This window comes from Phacochoerus africanus, chromosome 9, assembly GCF_016906955.1.
Source record: "Phacochoerus africanus isolate WHEZ1 chromosome 9, ROS_Pafr_v1, whole genome shotgun sequence".
Taxonomy (NCBI): domain Eukaryota; kingdom Metazoa; phylum Chordata; class Mammalia; order Artiodactyla; family Suidae; genus Phacochoerus; species Phacochoerus africanus.
Window position 1 is genome coordinate 68,816,005 of NC_062552.1, and position 21,825 is coordinate 68,837,829.

A 21,825-nucleotide genomic window follows, 5' to 3' on the forward strand; every position below is an offset into this window, starting at 1 on the left:
CCTATATGTGGAATCTAACAAAAAAATGGATACAAATGAGCTTATCTGCTGACTTACAGACTTTGAAAAACTTATGTTTACTGGTTACTGAAAGAGAAAGGTAGGGAGTGGGAGGGATGGACTGGGGATGTGGGACTGGCAAATGCACATTGAGGTATATGGAATGATTGGTCAAGAGGGACCTGATGTACAGCACAGAGAACTTTACCCAGTATTGTGATAATCTATGTAGGAAAATAATCTGAGAGAGAATGGATATATGAATATGTATGACAGGGTCACTTTGCTGTACAGCGGAGACTATCACAGCCTTACGAATTAACTATACTTTGATAAAAATGGTCTCATGAGAAAAAATAGAAGCTTAAGCTTCTTTATGCAGACATCTCAATATATTTGAAGGATGAGTTAAACCAGAGTAGATGTCCAACCTTAGATAAAACAGGGAAATAACCAAACAGCAAAGATTACTATACGTTGCAATAGACTGTTCTAACCAGCACTCTAAAAAATGGTGTGCCCTCTAATACACCAATTCTACTTCTAGGACTTTATCCAATGGAAAGATAAATATACAAGGATGTCACTTGTCATAGTATTTATATTGTAAAAGCAGGAAAACTTATTCTGATTAAAAGAGGAATGGATAAAAAATTATGGAGTGGAATACTGTTTAAACATTAGAATGAGATAAAGAGCGTATTGCTTAACTGTATATATTGCTGGATCCCGTTTATGTGAAAAATGTATGTGTATATATATGTGCATATATCTATACATTTGATATTTGGGAAAGGTTTGAAAGGATGCACACCTGTGGAGGAAAGTAGATAAGGGGGAGGTAAGGAGATAGCAGAAAGGAATCTGTTACTTCTTATGCTTTTTTGTTGTTTACATTTTTATGATTAAAGCCTTTTTAAAAGGGAACAAGAGCATGTATCCACTGTCAACTAAGAGAAAAGAAAAGCAACAGCAAAAAAAGTCTAAAATAAAGAAAGTGAGGGGCCTTAGCACACTTGATAGAAGGGGTACTAGAAATCTATTATAGAAGACTGAAAATTATCTTGGTAGCAGACTCTTATTCTTAATAGCAGATAAGGCATTTTCAAACAGTGAATTATGTAACCCTGAAGCATAACATCTCTGATGGGTATACACAGCAACTTTATACTGTATAGATTGAATCATTTCATAAAATGCATCAAGCACATCACTACAAAACATATGCTTTTTTCCTGTGATAAATCACCTTGACTAGGTCACAGAATGAGTAGATCACAAACTGCAGTTTTCTAAGTGCCACATTAGAGCCCTGAAACATGGTGACACTCCTCTGATTTTGCTGGCCTAAGTGACACCTGCCATCAAAATCACAGCCCATCTCACATTTGTTACACTATGACAAGCAATTTTCATTCAGTAATGCTTGCTCATGTACATTGGCAGGAAACAAAAGGAGATATATATTCTTTTTTTTGTTGTTTCATTTCAAAAGTATGAAGTAGTATTCAAGCATTTATTTGAAATGCTGGCAATTTCTTGGACTTCTTAGAATTAATATGATAAAACCTCACAATTTAAAACAATAACTTGAATAATTACATAGAGGGTTGTGTTCCATGGTATTCAACTCTACCAAGTATTTAGTTAACACATCCCTCCCCTACTCCTCCCTTTTTTCTTTCTTTTTTTCCTTCCATTTTTTTCTTTCTGCCTTCCATATTCAAGACCTCATAGATATCAGTGTGCAGGTTGCTAGGAATCCAAAGACGAGAGTGACATAATTCCTGCCTTGGATGAGTTTACAGTATAGTGAGGTAAACTCTAGATAGGCAGGGTAATCTGAATAAAACATGGTGCTGTAAACAAAATACTGACAAAAAAGAAAATAGCATTTATTGGGCATCTACTTCATGAAAAGTACATGTTAGATGTTTTATCTACATTATTCACTTAACCTTCACATTTAATCCTCATACCTTCCCATGGGTATTTTTACTTTCCTTTTGCAAATGAGGAACTTGAGCTGGAGAAAAATTAAATAATGTTAAAAATCTCAAAACATCTTATAAATAACCAGCAGTGTGTTAAGATGGTAAATTATAAACTTGACTGGATTAACTTACTTGTTAATTTTTTCTCCTGAACTAGAACCCCCAAATTTTTCTACCCACTGCTAGAGCTCACTTTTAGACAGACAGAAAGAAATGGGCTGCTATTAGTTCATTACAGTGAAACTTGGCATTTGTTTTTAATAATTAGGTTTATAATTTCAATTATAAGAAGACAACCATATCATTTCATTAACAATTAATTAGAAAAGAATTGGTCATTGGGAGAGTAAATTTTTCTGAAAACAAAAGCACTGACACTATATACAGAAAATAGAGGACTCTAGAAATGCTATTGAATGACTTATCTGACCTCTGTTTTACGTTTGTTTAACTTCAGTTTAAAGGCATTCTTAATTTTTCTTCCCGTTTTGAGGACAGTGTTGGTTTAGTTTCTTTCTTTTTTTTTCTGGCCGCACTTGTGGCATGTGGACCTTAATCTGCTAGGTCACCAGAGAACTCCTGGTTCAGTTTCTATAGCTAAGAAGTATCTAGAAGACTTACGGCTATGTAATTTCTACATATTATATTTTGTAAGCTTTTTTATTTGGAGGGAGGAGGAAGCAGTTATTTTATAGCTGGTAAAACTGATGATCTGAGTATTAACTGAAGGTTAAAAGAAAGGACAGCTAATGAGTCTTCCTCATAAATACAGTTTAACATTTTCTGTTCTCTTTGTTAACAGAGATAAAAGGTAGCTTGTTTGCTTCCTCCTTTTCTTCTAACAATCATATATTAAACACCTGCTGTGTTCCAGACTTTATCCTAGGTACCAGGGATACAAAAATGAAGTATGTCATAGTCTAACAAAGATAGCCCTGAAAAGACCATGTTCTAGGCACCTTACTATGTACTTTACGTGAATGATCTCATTTAATACTTACAATAACTTTGTCTGATAGGTACTAACATTGTCTCTGTTGTCCCCATTTTGCAAATGAAAATAGCAAGGCTAACAGAGGCCACAATCACAGAAAGTGGCATTGCTAAGTGTGTTTGACTTTTAATTACTACATGACACTGCTAAAATAGAGACCTAACCAAAGAGTCCTAGGAACCAGAAATGCATAAAGGGGAGTGACAGACTTGGCTTCAGACTTGGCTTCAGAGAGCCTTTATAGAGGATATAGCATTTCAACTTTACCTTGAAAGAAGAAATAGTGGATATTCACAGGTGGAGAGGAGTGGGAGGGCATTATAGACTGGGAAAAAATATACATGAAAAGGCACAGAGGTGTAAAAGGGCCTGGCAAGGTTGAAGAAACCATTCAGGATCTGCAACAAATGAGTCAACAGACCTAAACCTAGATGAGGGAGGTTCGCATGCTTCAATAAAGACCTTAGGCTTTGTCCTCAAGGCAGCAGAAAACTAAGGAGGAAGTGGAATAAAAGCTCTGTGTGTGTGTGTTAAAGATAATGCTTGTGGCAATGCAAAGAGTAGGCTGGAAATACAATGTTCTCTAGCTGTAAATGCAACAATCTATGAGCAAAAGAAAGGGCTGCCCTGAAGTTCTATATGATATTATGATTTATAAAAAGAAATATATTTTGGTCTTCACACCCTGTCCCTGACCCAGGGCTCCTAAAACCCTTGTAAATTCCTAAGTGACAAGGGTGCTTTTGATCTAATGAGGTGACTCTGGGTGGCCTCCTGGTTTGGGGGCTGGTCATCAGAAAGACGAAGGTATGATTAGAAATGGAATTTCAGCCCTGCCCCCACCCCCACTTCTCTAGAGAGGGGAGAGGGACTGGAAAATGAGTTAATAATTGATCATGAGGAAACCTCCATAAAATCCCAATTGTATGAGATTTGGAGAGATTCCAGGTTGGCAAACATATCCACACTGGGAGAATGATGCTCCCCAGCTACACAGGGATAGAAGCTCCTGCATTTGGGACCCATACCCTATGTATCTCTTCACCTGCTGTTCATCTGCATCCTTTAATAAAATGGTAAATGTAAGTCATTCTGGACCCACTCTAGCAAATTAATCGAAGCCAAACTGGGGGTAGTGGGAACCTCTGATTCATACCAAGTCGGACAGAAGTTGGGGACCTGCTCCTTGCAACTGGCATCTGAAGTGAGACAGGAGCTGTCTGGTGGGACTGAGCCCTTAACCTATGGGATCTCTAAGAGGTTAGTGCCAGAACTGAGTCAACTATATGATTCCCAGCTGGCGTCATAAAGAATTGCTTGTTGTGGGGAAAAACCACATTATTTGGTGACCAAAAGGGTCAGTAGTGAAGTGTTCCATGTGAAAGGAAAGACGAAAGACACAGTAGGAAATACTGCTTTTTGTTTTTTTTTTTTGTTTTTTAATTTATTCTAGTTCTGTGGATGTCCAAGTACCCAAGCAGCCCACACTGTGTAGGATGCTGAAGGGGTTAATAAGAGCAAGTGATGAAGGAAGCAAGTATGTATGTAGCTTACACAGGCCACGTTATTGTGCTAAGCCTTTTTACATATATCATCCATGCGGTCCTCACAATAACCTTCAGAGCTTATTTCTTTCTTTACTTGTGGAAGAGAAATCTGATTATTAAGAAAGGTATCTAAGGTCACACAGGTGATCACTGGCAGAGCTGGAATCCAAACCACCCCAGCCTGTCTTCCTCCAAAGCCTAAGGCCTTTCATGGAGGACACACTCAAGGACATTACAATCTATTTAATGGTTCCATTCATTCTGGTTTGCCTTCACTTAATTTAAATAAAGTGCCTTGGAGAGTCAAAGTGTTAAAGCAGCAAACAAAGATGACAAAGTAAAGATCAGACAGCAGATCTATTAAGTACAGACCTAGTTAGGTGCTCCTTTTAAAAGTATGCTCTCTAGATATCACATTTGTGGGCATACTGCCATTCACCTAAAAGGGAAATTTCTAGAGATGCATCTATCATTTGCATTTGCAGCTTTGGAAACTTCCCAGAAAACTATGCTCTGAATGAAAGAATGTAGTATTAAGGCAAAAATTATACTTAGATTTACCTAGCAAACCAACTTCTAGAATCAAGGTTATTACTGCAATGATTTTGAGTAGGCTTTGTACTTTTAGATGCATGTGCATGCACATGCACGCACGCGTGCGCGCGTGCACACACACACACACACACACAGAGTCTCTTTAGAGAAACCAGGCTAGACCGTTGCCCTGAGGACCTGTTTGTAACATTGCATTCCAGTGACTAAACGGCCTTGATACCATATTATACTAAGCTTTCACACTGCTATAATTAAGTACCATTATACTTGTATTATCATTCATGAAGTTTACAAATGGATTGGAAAAGATAATCCACCTGATGTAAGTGTTATATAAATGCTAGCTGCTGCTGCTGTTGTTATCCATCATCACTATTACTTTGTTTCTAATCTAACCAAGCAACAGCATTAATACTGTAACAGAAAGACCCTAAAACTTTGGAGGGTCTAGCAGTGTATGAATCTCACAGGCCTTTGACCAAAGAAGTATCTTCTTTTTTCTGAAAAGGAAACCCTTTAGATGACCAGATTGACACAACCAAGCCAATTATCATCTCATAATTTCCCTCTTTCATTATTTTTCTCCCTAGTCTTCTTTTTCTTCAACATTTATTAACCCTGGTAATTAAACCACACATTTATTTCACTAATATTTATTGAGTGCCTACTCTATGCCAGACTTGGTTCTAGGATTAGAGCAGTGAAAAAAAGCAGTCAAAAACAGGAAGACACTATTCTGGTGGACCACTCATGCCACGCATCTAAAACACATCATACACCCACTTGAAGGCCAGTACAAAACACCCTGTCAGGACCCAGGACTGGCAGTAGGTGAAGAGTAGGGTGAAGGAAAAGACCAAGCCTCCAGATAGCCACACCCCACACCTACCCTCCTCCCAGAGTCTGACTACACCCCAGAAGTTTAAGAAAAATTCTCCCTATTGCTACACTCACCTTTGTGTGATGCTTTGGCTTGTTACTACCTCTGGAGTCTCACAGTTCTTACAGCTAAGATTGTGACTCTCCTTTCCAACCAACAAATGCCTAACACCAAGAACTTTTCTTGAGGAAAAACCTGAAGATCTGAAGGAACCGAGGGCATTTTACATGGGAATCTAGACTCCTGGCTGCAGGCCCTGTGCAGTCACCTTCTCATTAGGTATGAGCTGTAATGAGCAGCTCTGTGATCTAGGAATCCATCTACATGCAGTCCACCTCTGCAAGGCTAGAAATTCACATCAGCAAGGCCTGAAGGACATGACTAGGGGATTGAATTTGACCTACTTCATACTCGGGTTCCATCTCTGTAGGAACTTAATGAGTTTCACTAAACCAAATCTTCTCAGTTTCCCTAAAAAGAAAGGAAGGAAACAAGATTCAAATGGTTCATTTAGAAATATCCCTTTATTGTGCAATGTTGAATAAAAGCACTGTTTTCAAATGTAGCCATGTCAAGTAGATGACTACCACTTATCCATTATAAGATCAGGAACAGAAACTATCTAAAATATGGATAAGTTAAACTCTCAAAAAACTGAAAAATATTATTTTGGCCAGTGATTCAGCCTCTTTCCTTCAGACCAAACGTTTTAGGAAAAGTAGTAACATATGAAGAAAATAAATGTTTTGAATTGAATTTCTTTTCCTCCTGGTAGAGGTGACTAATGAACAATGAAATGGCCAAGGGGTAGGCAGGAAGCCACAGGGGACAGGAGCAGGAGCAAAGGACAGAACTAATCCACAGCGAGGTCTGAAACAATGTTGAATTCAGTGTATTTCTACTTTATATGGTAAAAGAAGAAGCATGGAAAATAATAGTTATATTAGCTTAGGTAATGGCAGTAATTAATAGTTGCATGTCTCTCCTATGCTAGGCCCAGTGCCTGCCAGGTGTTTTACATCCATCATCTCTCAGCAATCCTGCAAGGGGAGCATTATTCTTATTTTAAAGAGGAAAAATTGGAGACTCAGGGAGTTAAGTGTCTTGCCCAGGCCCACATAGCAAGATGGTAGAGCCTAAATCCAAATTCAAGGCCCTTCCCTTTCACCCCAAATCTCTTCTGCACCATTCCTTAGAATCCACTGCAAAATTTTACATATTTCTCAAGGGGGAATCTATTATATTATTATGTCAGTTTAGAACATTTTAAATAACATTCTAGTGAAACAAGTAGGCTATCATTAGTGTAAGGAAAAATTACCTTGAGAGCTTGTTTATTTATTTATTTATTTATTTTTGTCTTTTTAGGACTGCACTGGTGGCATATGGAGGTTCCCAGGCTAGGGGTCTAATTGGAGTTACAGCTGCCAGCCTATGCCAGGGCCACAGCAACGCCGGATCCAAGCCATGTCTGCAGCCTACACCACAGCTCATGGCAACGCTGGATCCTTAAACCACTGAGCAAGGCCAGGGATCGAACCTGCAACCTCATGCTTCCTAGTTGGATTCGTTTCAGCTGTGCCACAAAGGGAACTCCCCGAGAGCTTGTTTAAAATGCATATCCCTGGGTTATACCCTTGCAAGATTAAAATTCAGTAGGTGTGGGTTAGCATCCAGCAATCTACACTTTAAATAGGCATCCAAGGTATTAATATAGGTGATCATCAGATCATATTTTGAGACACAAACGTCATATACCTTACTCGAAATTTCTAACTCTCTGTTTCCTATTCTCTTGCCTTGTCATTCACTTTATTCTAAAATGTATGGAGTCATGCCAGTGAGACAGTGGTCTGGCATATTGGGGGAAAATATAATACTCGTGAGAAGAGGCCTAGGTTCTTGGTAGAACTCTGTTGCTAACTAGTTGGGTAAACTTGAACAATTCCTTTGAATGTTGTGGGCATTTTCTTCCTCATTTATAAAATGAGAGTTTCTAAAAATCACACATCTATGATTTTATTGGGCTGAAGAAAGCCAGTTTTAAAATGATAATGGGAGTTGAATCATTCCTTAGAGGTTAATGAACCCAACCAGCATGCATGAGGTGACAGATTTGATCCCCAGCCTTGTTCAGTGGGTTAAGGATCTGGTGCTGTGGTGAGCTGTGATGTAGGTCACAGATGTGGCTCAGATCCTGCGTTGTTGTAGCTGTGGTGTAGGTTGGCGGCTGCAGCTCCGATTCTACCCCTAGCCTAGGAACTTCCATATGCCCCAAGTGTGGCCCTAAAAAAAAAAAAAAAAAAAAGACTAAAATAAAATGATAATGATCTCTAGAGCCCAGACATTTCAATGGTGAAATGTAATATGCAAAGTCTACTTTCTCTATAAATTTTATACTATCAACACTGTGCCTCCAAATATCATGGATATGGGGGGAGGGAACGGGAATCATTTCATCCATCATTCCATAATGGAAGCAAGTACAAGTTATATTTTTAATGCCGTTCAGGTGTTTGCTTAGCAAATGATTTCTTTAGTTACGTATACTAAGAATTATTTAAGTGTATATACAGTAGACTCTTGAACAACATGAGTTAGAACTATGCCAGTCCACTTATATGGTGAATTTTTTGAAGAGTAAATACTGTAGTACTAAATGATCCACAGCTGAATCCATGGATATAGAGCCATAGACATGGAGGGTCAACTGCAAAGTTATAGGAGGTTTTCCACTGAGTGGAGGATGGAGTGCCAAACCCCTGTCTTGTCTAAGGGTCAACTGTATCTCAAATCTTAGAAAGCAAGCTGTTGCACAATCCTTCATTCTAATTTTCAGTAGCATCTTGAAGCCCAAAGCTTTTTTTGAAATAGTTAAGACACCCCTTAATTTCTCTCAACACATCCTTGGATATTAGAAACACAGGTTGAGAATTGCTGACTTATATCTTGTTTTTAAATGTCCAAAGTATGGCTTATTGGGTAGTGTCCATGGAGATAAGCCTAACAAGTGAGATGAGTAACACAAATGAAGTCACAAGTTACAAAAGAGAATGAAGACCACGAGAAAGAGCTTTGGTTCTAACTCAGGAAAATCATGGAGTAAACTTGCTCACTTTCAGAAAATTGTGAATATATTTACTCCCCTTGAAATATTCCTCTCATCTCTATGACTTATTAATGCTTTCCCAGGAGGCACTAATTTTCTTGTTCAAGCCTAGTCTAGCAGCAGAATTTGGTTACAGAAGGAGACAAGGGAAAGATATATTATTATGTGGGAAATCTGGATCATCACAAACAAAAGAAACAATTCATTCAATTATGAACTAAGTTGAGATGCACTACTTGTAGCAATGTTGAGGGAGACATTAATTTCACATTTAAATAGTGTGTAATATTTCCCCAGCATTTGCAGTATAATTTAACAGCTCTTATTTAAAAAAGAACTTTTCAACTCAATTGATGCTAGTTTTATCTCTGAAGCTTTCAATTATAACACATTCCCCAAAGCATCATATTAAGTAAACTCAATGTATTCATAATCTTACGTAGCCTATACAGCATAGTCAAGGCACTTAGGGAAGTGTATTGAGATTATTTTGCATGTATCATAAGGATGAATATACTTTTTCTATCTTTTTATAGCAATTTCCTTAGCAAGATCTTGGAGAGTTCATAAATTGACTTGACTTCCTCAGTTTATGATTTTGCAGCATCCAAGAAAGATAAAATGTTTTCTGCTGCAGCTAAGGAGTATAATATTCCTACACTCTATTTACTTGTATTCCAAGGTAAGCTCAGAAGTTAAAATGAAAAGGTTACTTTTTTAGGTCAAGAATTCTAAGGAAAACATTTTCTTTTACTCCATACTAATCTCTAATAACATTTATGAATGCTATGACCTAAAAAAAAACAAAGTAACTATTTTTTTCTGGCTTAGAAAAAATTCCAGCCAATAACTTCTAATCCACACATAACCCAAAATATGAAGCCCAGAACCAAACCCCTGACAAACCATAAAAGATCAGGTGCACTAGACTATGTAGGTGCTCAAGCACCTTCTGCCTTAACATTTTACTGAATCTTCTAAAATGAAGAAACACTTCTGTGAGCCAAAAAGGGGAGGGTCAAACTATAGCGCTCTCTCTACTAAGACAAATGAGACAAATATGTCCACAGTGGATTGGAAACTTCTCTAACCATGCCCTTCGTAATCACCAGAATGTTACGTGGCCTCAAATTTTGCATTTACCTGATTGTTTAGAGGTTCCGGGCTCACTTAAATAACTTTGGCTCTAATTGTGGTCTAAGGATATTCTATCAGTGCCGAGGAAAACCCAGAGAGCAGGATTTTGTAGGAAGTGTCTCTATATGGTATCTAAAGAATAAATAAATTTTCCTAGAATTGTTGTTAAGGTATTCAGAATTTTGGTAGGCTAAATAGTCCTCAATAATTTTGGTATCTGAAATGCCAGAAGAAGGAATATCAAGGTAGATGAAATGAGTTAATAATAATGGCCACTAAAATCTGTCAGATGTTGAACACCAATAATTTTGGTTAATCCAAACAGTAGTTCTTCGAGGTAAGTAAAATATTCCATTTTTACGAATGAGAAAACTGAGATCCATGGAGGTTAAGAAACTTGTTTAAGGAGTCATAGCTGATAATGGCAGAATAAGAACTTAACCCAAATAAAATTTTTTTTAATTAAAAAAACAGAATTTAACTCACACAGCTGGGTTCCAGGCCTGACGTATTTAAACCATATGATATATGGCCCTCCAGAAGGCCTCCTTTGTTTCCAGAGACTCTAGCTCCACAGTAGTCAGCTCATCTCTGCTTACCTGTCATTAGCTGCCAAGGAAATGAGACCATCTCTAGGGTGAGCAGCATAAAACATTCAACTGAGATTTAAATAGGGAGTCTGCATTTTTTATTTATGCTACTTTTTGCTGCACCAAAGGTAATTTGTTTCATGCAGTACTTCAGAAGCCATACTGTTAATTCTGGAGTGTGATACTAGCATTGAAGATTTGCCCTATCCACTCTTTTCTTTTCTTTTCTTTTCTTTTCTGCTTTTTAGGGCTGCTCCGGTGGCATATGGAGGTTCCCAGGCTAGGTGTCAAATCGGAGCTACAGCTGCTGGCCTACGCCACAGCCACAGCTACATGGGATCCAAGCAGTGTCTGCGACCTACACCACAGCTCATGGCAATGCTGGATCCTTAACCCACTGATCGAGGCCAGGGATGGAACCTGCAACTTCAAGGTTACTAGTTGGATTCATTTCGGCTGGACCACAATGAGAACTCCAATCTATTATTTTCAGTAGGAATTTTCTGACACTGAGGGTACAGCATTTAGGGATATAGAATTACTGCCTCTGTGAACACATTCCATTTATAAAGCAACTTGCAAGGGGTTGGGGAAAATGGGGCAACTCTCAATGTAGAATTTGGGGGAAGTGGCCATAAGAATTCTCGGTCCTGTAACTTTGTGAAAAATTCATTGCCTGGAGGCTTGTGGAAGAAACTTGTTGCTAATTCTGGGCCTGGGACATCTTAGCAGCACCTCCTTGGAATGGATTTTAACAGTACACTCCTCACCTCTAGGGATCAGGGGGTTCCTTGGCTCCAGTAGAGATGCTAAGGAATTCCAAGAACCCCGTGCAATTCCTAAGATCTGAGGGTGCACAGCTAAACAGTGCACACTACCTTCTTTCCTAACTTTTCTGTTCTGAATTGTGGGGTTTCTGTGTTATCTGTACTCACGCAGATCTCCATGCCTTTGGAAAGTTACAATGAGTTCTCTTATCAATTTATTCAAAGTTTGTGGTCAAAATAGACAAAGAAATAATGGGAAAAAGTTAAAAAGGCTAAGAAAGATTTCACAAATTATGCAGTACATTAAGCTTCCCCAAAGCACAAAGGCCTGGCTCCCGAATTTGTGATTTCACTTTTATTATTTAGACACAAGTTCGTTCTATTTCATGACATTCTATTATTTAAACACTGTATTATTTCCTTATCTGGCAATGGTTATTTTTGACCCTGTGGTCAGATAAGAAGGTTGGGCAGATGGTACTTTCAATTTAAATGGATTTTTATGCCACTAAAAGGAATGTTTGCTCTAAGAAGAGCATTGACTATAAAAGTCACAAGCTTCAAACCATTTCCTGTGGGATCTTTCCACTATCCCTCCAATTAGTCAGTCAATGTGATGTTTCTCTAAACATGATCATTTATTTTTCTCTGGAGGGTTGCCTTCCATCCCATTCAAGAAAGATGATCCTGGAAAATAAGGAAAGCTTTCTACACCCCCCAGTACAATATTTATGGTTAATTGCAGCCCAGCATAATGAATGACAAAAGGAAAAAGCATTAAGTTTCCTTGTTCTTCTCATGTAATAAAGCATTTGTTGCAGTTTGAGTACCAGCCAATTTCCATTGTTTAGGCAATAATTAGTCAAATTATACCAATCACCAACAATCATAACAGAAATTATATAATTGTAATTTTGACCAATGACCTTGGAGTTATGAAAATAGAATGTGGAGTATTTAATTGAATAACGTGGCTTTACGATTCTATATAAACTCAAGGTTTTTATATTAATTAATTTACAATATCCTGTACCTAGACATTTCTGAAAGTGACAAAATTATGTAATTTCCTCCAAACATCCAAATAGCATCTTATTTCAACAAACTGATCCATATTAAAAATAAGACTTCCACTCTCATATAAATAATGACTTCATATATTTCAGAAATTTGAATGGACTTTGCAACAAACAAGTTTAAATTGAATTGCTTCAGAGAAGTGGACTACTCTAAATTATTGAAGGATTAAAACAAATCAACATCTTTTGTAACCAGAGAAATGCAGAATCTGTTCAATACTCACTGTCGGTGCAGTTCACCTTAAGATACAGAATGGGTAATGCATACAAAAACAAACCTCAAGTTGGAGGCTCCGCATCAGCAGAAGGATGAATAAAAGACTCTTCCAGCACAGTAGGCAAATTTCCCCTTTAATAAGCAGCCAGGAAAAAGCAATATTTCAATGTTTGCTTTCCTTCCTCTGAGGGAGAGGGTTTCACTATGACTTATTTTACTTCCTTTTTATTCTGTCCTATTTTCTTGGCTCTCACAGACAGCTCCAGTAGCAACATGACAATACCACTTTGCACTTGCCGAAAGCGCCTTTTCTCTAAAACTCTCAGCTGTGGTCTATGCGAGGAGAGTGTAAAACAGGGGAAACGATGCAAACATTGAAGTTCATCCTCTCGTGCAAACACTTTGAGAGACCCAGACTCATCTTAACCCCAGACTGGGAAGAAAGGACACCAGCAAAAACCTAAATCCTTCCAAAGTTCATGTTCAGTATCCCTGAGGCCTTCGGCAAGATTTACCATTATTGTGAGCTCTGACTTGTGTATAAAATAAAGCAATGCCATTTTCTTTATGAGCATGTGAAGAGTAACTAGATTGCATTTTCTTAAATAAAACTTGGAGGAAAAAAAGCAGATTCTTGGAATTCTAAAAATAAGCCTAAAGTGGGTACTGAGAATATATCAGTCAGTCTTGAATACTTGTTTCTAGAGTCAAGAACACTCACATTTCTTTCTTTTTTTTTTTTTTTAATAAAAAGACTTACTTGTCTGGGGAAAAAAAATCTCAAAATAGGAAATGCTTCAGAATAAAATTTATCAAAAGTTGTTGATGCTCTTTTCAAACCTATGTATATGTAAATCTGCATCTATAGCTATCTACACAAGTATTTTTAATGGAAGAAAGAGAACCTTCTTTGCAAACATCGTATCTCTGTTGTATGTTAAAGTTATTTATGGTTACTATCATAAGTTAGAGATTTTTGACTCCCCAGATTCCTGAGGAGTACCTGGATTTCAGGAGTCTATGATCATCCCTTTGCTCTTAGTATTTACAATGGCTTTCAAAACTTAGAGCAGTTTTCTCTTCGTATTTCTTCACAGCTGTAAATAGTTCTTTTCAAAGTTTATCCACTTAATTAGGAGAGTTGATTTGTATGGGTTAGAAATTTCTCATCCTCAGTTTTATTTTAATGAGCCTGAAATAAAATACACATAATAACTATCTACTCCTCTACCAAGAAAAAACATAGGAAAAAAACAAATAAATCTGCCAAAGTAACCATAAAGAACCTCCCCTTTTATTTTTTTACAAATAAGTATTTCTTGTAGCTTAAAGAAAATAAAAGTTTTCAAAAAGATATTACAAACTAGTATACACAGTACCATTCTTTTTCTTTCTTTCTTTTTTTTTGGTTATGCCTTCAGTATATGGAAGTTCCCAAGCTGCTGCAGTGACAACAGTGGATCCTTAACCTGATGTGCCACAGGAGAACTCCCAGTACCCATCCTACTTTTGTTTTTAAAAATATACATACACACAAACACACATACAAGTAAATAAAATACAACATACAGAAAGGATGATATATCTTGGGTAAGTGGCAATGCAAGGCTGGTTCAACATTAGAAAATTAGTTAATGTAATTCACTATATCAATAGACTAAAGAAGAAAAATCATCTGACCATCTCAATATTTGTACAAAAGCATTTGAAAAAATTCTATAACTATTTATGATACTCTTAGCAAGTTAGGAAGTGAAGGGAAATTTTATAGCCTAATACAGGGCATCTACAAAAACCCTATGGCTAACAGCATACTTGATGAAAGAATGAATGCTTTCTCCCTAAGAACAGGAGCAAAGCAAGGATATCTGTTCTCACCTCTTCTATTCAAAATCACACTTAAGGTCCTAGCCAAAGCAATAAGTCAAGAAAAAAAAAAGGGCAAATCATTTAGAAAAGAAGAAATAAGATTTTCTCTATTTGAAGATTAAAAAACACATCTAAACAACATGTTATTAGGGAAACATAAAGTAAAACCATCATCTAATATACCATATACCTGTTATGGTGGCTTAAAAAAATGATTATACAAAGTGCCAGCCAGGATATGGAGCAACGGAAACTTATATTGCTAGTGGAAATGCAAGTGTTATACAATCAGTCTGGGAGACAGTTTGGTATTTTTCTATAGAGTTACACCTTTACTTGACATATGATCTAGCAATGCTACTTCTAGATATTCACCCAAGAGAAATGAAAACTTATTTCCAAATGGCTTTATTCAAATTGCTAAAAACTGGAAACAACTCAAGTGTACCTCTGGTAAGTGGAAACAAAGTGTGGAACACCTATGCAATGAACTCCTACTCATAAATAAAAAGAAATGAATTGTTCATACACACAACAATATAGATAAATCTCAAATGCCTTATACCAAGTGAAAAAAGCCAGACTCAAAAGACTGTATCCTGTACAATTCTGCTTCTATGATGTTCCAGAAAAAGCAAAATTATAGGAAGAGAAAACAGACCTGTGATCACAGGGGCTGGGGATGGGAGTAAGAGGAGAGGTCGATTATAAGGTAAACAAAAGGAATTTTTTTGAAGGTGATGGAACTGCTTTATGTCTTTTTTTGTTGTTGTTGTTCTTTCTTTCTTTTCCTTTTTTTTTTTTTTTTTTGTATTTTAGGGCCACACCTGTGGCATTTGGAAGTTCCCAGGCTAGGGGTCAAATCAGAGCTCCAGCTACCAGCCTACACCACAGCCACAGCAATGCAGGCCTACATGCTACATCTCCAAGCCACATCTTCAACCTACACCACAGCTCACAGCAGTATTGAATCCTTAACCCACTGAGCAAAGCCAGAGATTGAACTCCCATCTTCATGGATATTAGTCGGGTTTGTTACTTCTGAGCCACAATGGGAACAGTGGAACTGTTTTGTATCTTGATTGTGCTGGTGGTAACATGATAGTGTGTGTTTGTCAAAACTCATAGAACAGTACACCAAAAGTGTGAATCTTACTGTAGGTGAATGTGGTAAATTTAATGAGTAAATTAATACATACAAGCACAAACATGAAAACATGGAAGGGCATATGCTAAATTACTAATGATGATGGTCTCTCAGGTGTGGTACTATGGGTGACTTTAATTTTCTTTCTTATCTCCTAAAATATTTAAATTATCCCCAATCAATATATATTACTTTTGTTTGTAGGGGGAAAGTAAAATTACATTCCTTTCATCTGTTGAATGTGAGCTTCCAGACCTAGGTGACTGCAACTGCCTCTTAGAGGCCTCCTTCATTCCAGTCTTCCTTTCCTTCTTCCAATCTGTCCTTTGTCTTTTGTAATACTTTCAACATGTCAATACCCAGTTCAAGAAGCTGCAGTGGTTGCCTAATGCCTACCTAAGCAAGCCCTAATTTCTTTGCTGCCTCTTATGCCTTTTTCTGACATAACAAGATTAGGTAAAGATTTATTGAGCCCTTACTATGTGTCAGGAACTGCTAGGTGTTCCGCATGAAATCTATTATGGAATCCTAGTACAACAACCTTAAATGATGTGCTTTTTCTGTCTTCAGTTCTTGGTGCCCATTGTCACAAGCTAATAGAGATGGAAGTGTGATGATCCCAGAGCTCAAATTCTCAACCACTATGGTTCAGTCAGGTGGTTATAAAGTATGGCATCTGGAGGAAAGCTTCCTGGGTTCTGAAGCTTGGCTGATCCCTTTCTAGCTGGTGGTCTTGGGGAAATTATTTAACATGCCTGAATTTTTTTTCTGAGATTAAATAAGGAGAACAGGAAACAATTTATTAGTTGGTTGTGAGAATTAAATTATACTGTGTATGTGAAATGCCTAGTATATAGTGGATATTCTCTCTGTGCCTTCCCTTCCACCCCTGCCAGTCTTCTTTCTTCAGCTCTATCAGGAACTTTTGTCTTCCATCAAGATGATTTCCTATCTGTTCAGTAATAGCAGCAGACTCTTCTTGTCTCTACGTCACTGGATTATTATTCCTTTAGTCCAGAACATCCACTCTTCTCTTTTCTACCTCTGTTGTACCCTAGACAACAAGGTTCAGCTCAAGTTTCCCTCTGTCCAAGACAAGATTTCTTTATAAACCTCCATATGGGTGGCAATGAATGGTTTTATGGGCATTATTTTATTTTTGATTAAAATGGCCATCCAATAAGGTAAAGAGTATTTCCATCATCACAGAAAATTCTATTAAAGAGTGCAGGTCTGAAAACATGAACATTTCGAGGGCAAGTTTCTGGAAACCAACCAGTGCATAACACAGTGATTATATAGGAAGAACTCAGTTGAGCACTTATGCTTTGCTTTATTGATTTAGCAAGAGTATTCACATTTGATGGGAATACTAATGTAGGCATGATTGTTTGACCTAGGCTACAAAATACTGGTTGATTAAATTATTTATACAATTTCAACTTTCATTTCAAAAGACCAAATTTCCAAAGAGCCTAGCTCATCTCTCCCTTTTCAGAGAAATGAAATAGTTATTCTGCCAAAGACCCCTTTGGTTATGAGCTAATGCCCTCTGTGACACATGCAGTTTTCACAGAATCTTAGATTGAAGCTGCCCATATTAACTAATCTTCTGCAAAATATTACCTAAAATAAATGCCTTAAAGTGAAAAGATCTCCTTGTGCTTGGAAAATACTACCCTGATAGTTTTCAGGATTTCAATAAAAGGAAGTTGCATGTATTCACCTTATTTTAAAGGTAAAGAATTAAGGTCAAGTGCTATAACCAAGGTCACATTTCAGCACTACAACTGGATCCAGTTGCCTCAGACACCTGAGCCCCTAGCATACTCTCTCTTCACAGAATCCTGCAGGTCTAAATCACTCCCATACCCTTAGGGCATTTCACGCCCACTAATGATGCCACTTATTCGGAGTGCCTACAATTTGTAAGCTCTCTGCAAAATGGGCAAAAGCTGAGGCCAATATAAGCCCTCCCCACCTCATTCACATAAATATCTTGGCTCCATCCCAGCTTAGTCACTGTCACAGAGTAAAAGACTTGAAGAAGTCAGACTGAGCTTAAACCATTCCACTAAAGCTACTGCATAGTATGCCATTAAGAAATAAAACATAAAATTAACAAAACAGCATTTTTCCCTCCATATGCTAAGAAGTTTCTCCAAATGATAGCATATACACACAAATCCATACATCAGACAGGAGGGCAAATTGAGAAAGTGGCTTCAGGGGTATGTTGATTGAAATACTAAAGCAAGATGAATTGCTTTTTGATAATTAGATTTGAGGAGATCTTTTTTTTTTTTTTTTGTCTTCTGTGACTTCACTGTTTTGTATATTGCAGAAAGACTTAAAATTCCAAGGAGGTAAAAGTCTTTCTCTACATGCTTCATCTCTTTGTGCTTGTATCCAAGACACAATAAGAACTTTTACAATATTTCTCTTATCAGGCTTATTTGCCAAATATTTTCAATGTTAAAGCAGTTCAGTATTTCAACCAAACTATAATTAAAGCTCAAAGAAAAAAGTTATTCCTGGGTACATCATCATTAACATTCAAAACGAATAAAAGGGGGATAGATATGAGTTTCAATAAGTCAAATTAGCAAAATGAATCTGATTTTATATTTTAGGCATTCCCTGATAGCATAGCTCCTAGAATCATAGCATAAATAATGGCCCCTATTATTAAAACTGAGAAATTTAACAAGGCAGAGGATCAAAGTGCACACACACTGAGTTAACCTCACACTCATTCAGTCAGAATTATTAAAAAATGCTTTCAGCTAGACTTGCACTTTGAATTTGAGAGGCTTTCTTAACTGACAGCAAATTTACAGCCTCTCCTTATTGCAGCAAATTTGCTTGACTTTTGGTCTTTATGCTGACATTTTGATAAACTAGTACTCCAGGCCCATCGAGAAATAGCGTGATAATAATCTATAGCAAGCACTTGCAAATTAAAAAAAAAAAAAAGGTGCAGAGATAGCAGGATAACATGCAACTCTCCAAAGTCAAAAGAGTAATCAACAGTACCTTATTGGCAGCCCTTTACTTTTGGCCATATTGACATCCCCTCCCTCTCCTGAAATCCCATGGGAGGTTGCTTAACCTTTTTATTAAAGAGATTGGAATGGGAAGGTAAGGAGAAACAGAGACAGAAGGACATAGACTTTGATGAAAAGATACAGGCAGAGGAAGAGACAAAGTGATAGAGAGAGAGCGAGAGAGAGGGCCCAAGACGGATGACATAGAGAAGTTGAAAGAGAAACAAAAACCTCTAATTTAGTGCTAGTTGATTGAGTACAATAACCTACTGGAAAGTCCAAGCAAGAGTAAAATAAAGATGGATATATCCAGCTTACATTGACTTGCTCCGTGGTCCAATCATCTTTTCCTTGAACTTTCTACCACATCATGCCTCCAAGTTCATGTTCAGGGGCTCTATTTTGGTCATCATCTAACCTTTGCATTTTTACTCCAGTTGTTCCAAGTGGGTCAGTCACAGAAAGTGGAGAATAACTTGTAATCTCCAAGATATTTGGATCAGGCAGTTATTTTTTCATTTGAAACTCAACTGTCTGAGCCACTCATCCCCTGAATCCATTTAGACAGCTCAGCTGTCCAGGTTGCTTTCAGATCCTGGCATTTCATTAATTACTACAAGAGATGATCATCTCCAACACTTGCATTAGTCGAAGCATCCTCTTCGCCAGTGAAACAGGAGGTAGGAGATACTTTAGGACTGAATGATTCTTGGGTATTGACAAGATTATATGGTTTGCACTCCCTCAGGTGTCATTGGCCTATTTGTTATACACAACAGAAGATACTGCATATTCTAATGAATTTCACTTTAACATATAGGCCAATGACACCAACTATATCAGTGGTTCTCAGAGTTTAGCAGGCATTAGCATCACTTGGATTTGGATGGAGGGCTTGCTAGAACACACACTGCTGGGCCCTTCTCCCCAGAGTTTCTGACCCAGTAGGCCTGGGGATTCCCCTCCCACCCCGAGAACACAACAATCCCAGGTAATTTAGGAGAGGAAGAGTGTGGGGGAAAATTCATGCAAAGAGAGAAAATGCCTCCTCTAGACCAGTGCTTCTCAAACTTGAATGTGCCTATGAATCTTGTTATGCCTGAGGATTTTGCTAAAATGCAGATTCTGATTGGGTAGGTCTGGACTAGGTCTTGAGTGTCTGCATTTCTGCAACTCCCAGATGATGTTATGTTGATGCTACTGGTACAGGAAACACTGAGTTTCAAGGCTCTACATAACCAGGTAGTGCTCATCAAAGTATATCCTGAGGACCACTCACATCAAAATCACAGTGTTGGTTGGGAGGGAGGTTGGCTGGGGAGTGTAAATTTGTAGACCCACCCCTAGATATACTGTATCAAGAACTCTGAAAGTGGAGCCCCAGGAATCTGCAGGTCAAAAAAGAGTTTCTATGATTCTCATGAAGACTAAGAACAATGGACTGGGCATAGGGAGATGGTGTGGGAGACAAAGGCAGGGAGAGGGGGGGTGTTAGCAGGTAGTTCTTCAAGGATCAATATTTCCAGGTACTGATTACCAGAGGGCCTGGTTATTTTCTCTCTCCTTTATTCTATGGTCTGTCTTACATTGGCTATTGGTGACATCATCAGAAAAATTAACTAGGATCCTAAAAGAAGGGGTGATTCCTTAAAAAAGACACATGGACCCGCATGTTCATTGCAGCACTATTCGCAATAGCCAAGACATGGAAACAACCTAAATGTCCATCCACAGATGATTGGATTAGGAAGATGTAGTATATGTAGTAATGGAATACTACTCATCCATAAAAAAGAATGACATAATGCCATTTGCAGCACCACTGATGGAACTAGAGACTCTCATCCTGAGTGAAATAAGTCAGAAAGACAAAGACAAATACCATATGATATCACTTATAACTGGAATCTAATATACAGCATAAATGAACATTTCCACAGAAAAGAAAGTCATAGACTTGGAGAATAGACTTGTGGCTGCCTAGGGGGAGAGGGAGGGAGTGGGAGGGATCAGGAGCTTGGGGTTAACAGATGCAAACTATTGCTCTTGGAATGGATTTATAATGAGATCCTGCTGTGTAGCATTGAGAACTATGTCTAGATACATTGCAACACAACGATGGGAGGAAAAAGTATGTATACATATACGTGTAACTTGGTCCCCATGCTGTACAGCAGAAAAACAAACAAATAAATAAATATATAAAAAAAGAAGGGGTGAAATTTCTAATGGCCTATTTTGCTCTGTATTAGCAAAAAGTAAGTAAAAAATGGAAACTATAGGTATACTTTAAATTTTGTTTATAAATTTAAATAATTTTTGCTTTATCTACCTTCTGTTTCCATAGACAACCACAAATTGCTGTCTAGACTTCTTTTGTTAGTAGTAAGTGAAAAAATGTTTCTGTAATGATTACTTAATATGTTGCTAAATCCAGGAGACAGAAACTGTCTGCCAGCAAGTGCCATATTGAAGTTTCCTAAACACTACAAAAAATAGAAATTATTTACAGTTAACATTCAACATTGGCAAACAAGTCATGCTATTAAAGTTGTATTTGCATATGTTATATTAGGAGGCATGCAAATGTATGTGCAAAATGGGGCATAATTAATCATTTCCACCAGTGATAAATATCCCATTTCCAATCTTGCCATCCAGTTCTTCCTTTCTTGGGAGCACAGATGTGTGTTTCTAACCTCCTGGGAATATAGCATTATGTAAAGTACCCCTTCCTCAACCCCCAGGTTCTACACTCACATTTAAAGGACTCAACCATAGAAAATGATTTCATCATAGTCTTTGAAAATGATTCCAAAGACTAAGAAAATAAAGTGTGAACAGCAGTAAATCCAGATAGTTTTTTCTAATCCTAGTTCTTACTGTCAGGAAC

The 21,825-nt window shown here is 37.6% G+C and overlaps 1 protein-coding gene across 1 annotated transcript in view; it reads right to left on the reverse strand.

Annotated features, from left to right (window-relative positions):
* ARHGAP5 (Rho GTPase activating protein 5) overlaps nt 1-13,085 on the reverse strand; it is a 138,360-nt gene extending 125,275 nt beyond the window's left edge. The window contains exon 1 of the mRNA XM_047795186.1: nt 12,931-13,085. The gene's annotated coding sequence lies outside the window, so the exon portion shown is untranslated. The remainder of the gene's footprint in view (nt 1-12,930) is intronic.
* Nucleotides 13,086-21,825: the final 8,740 nt, after the last annotated feature.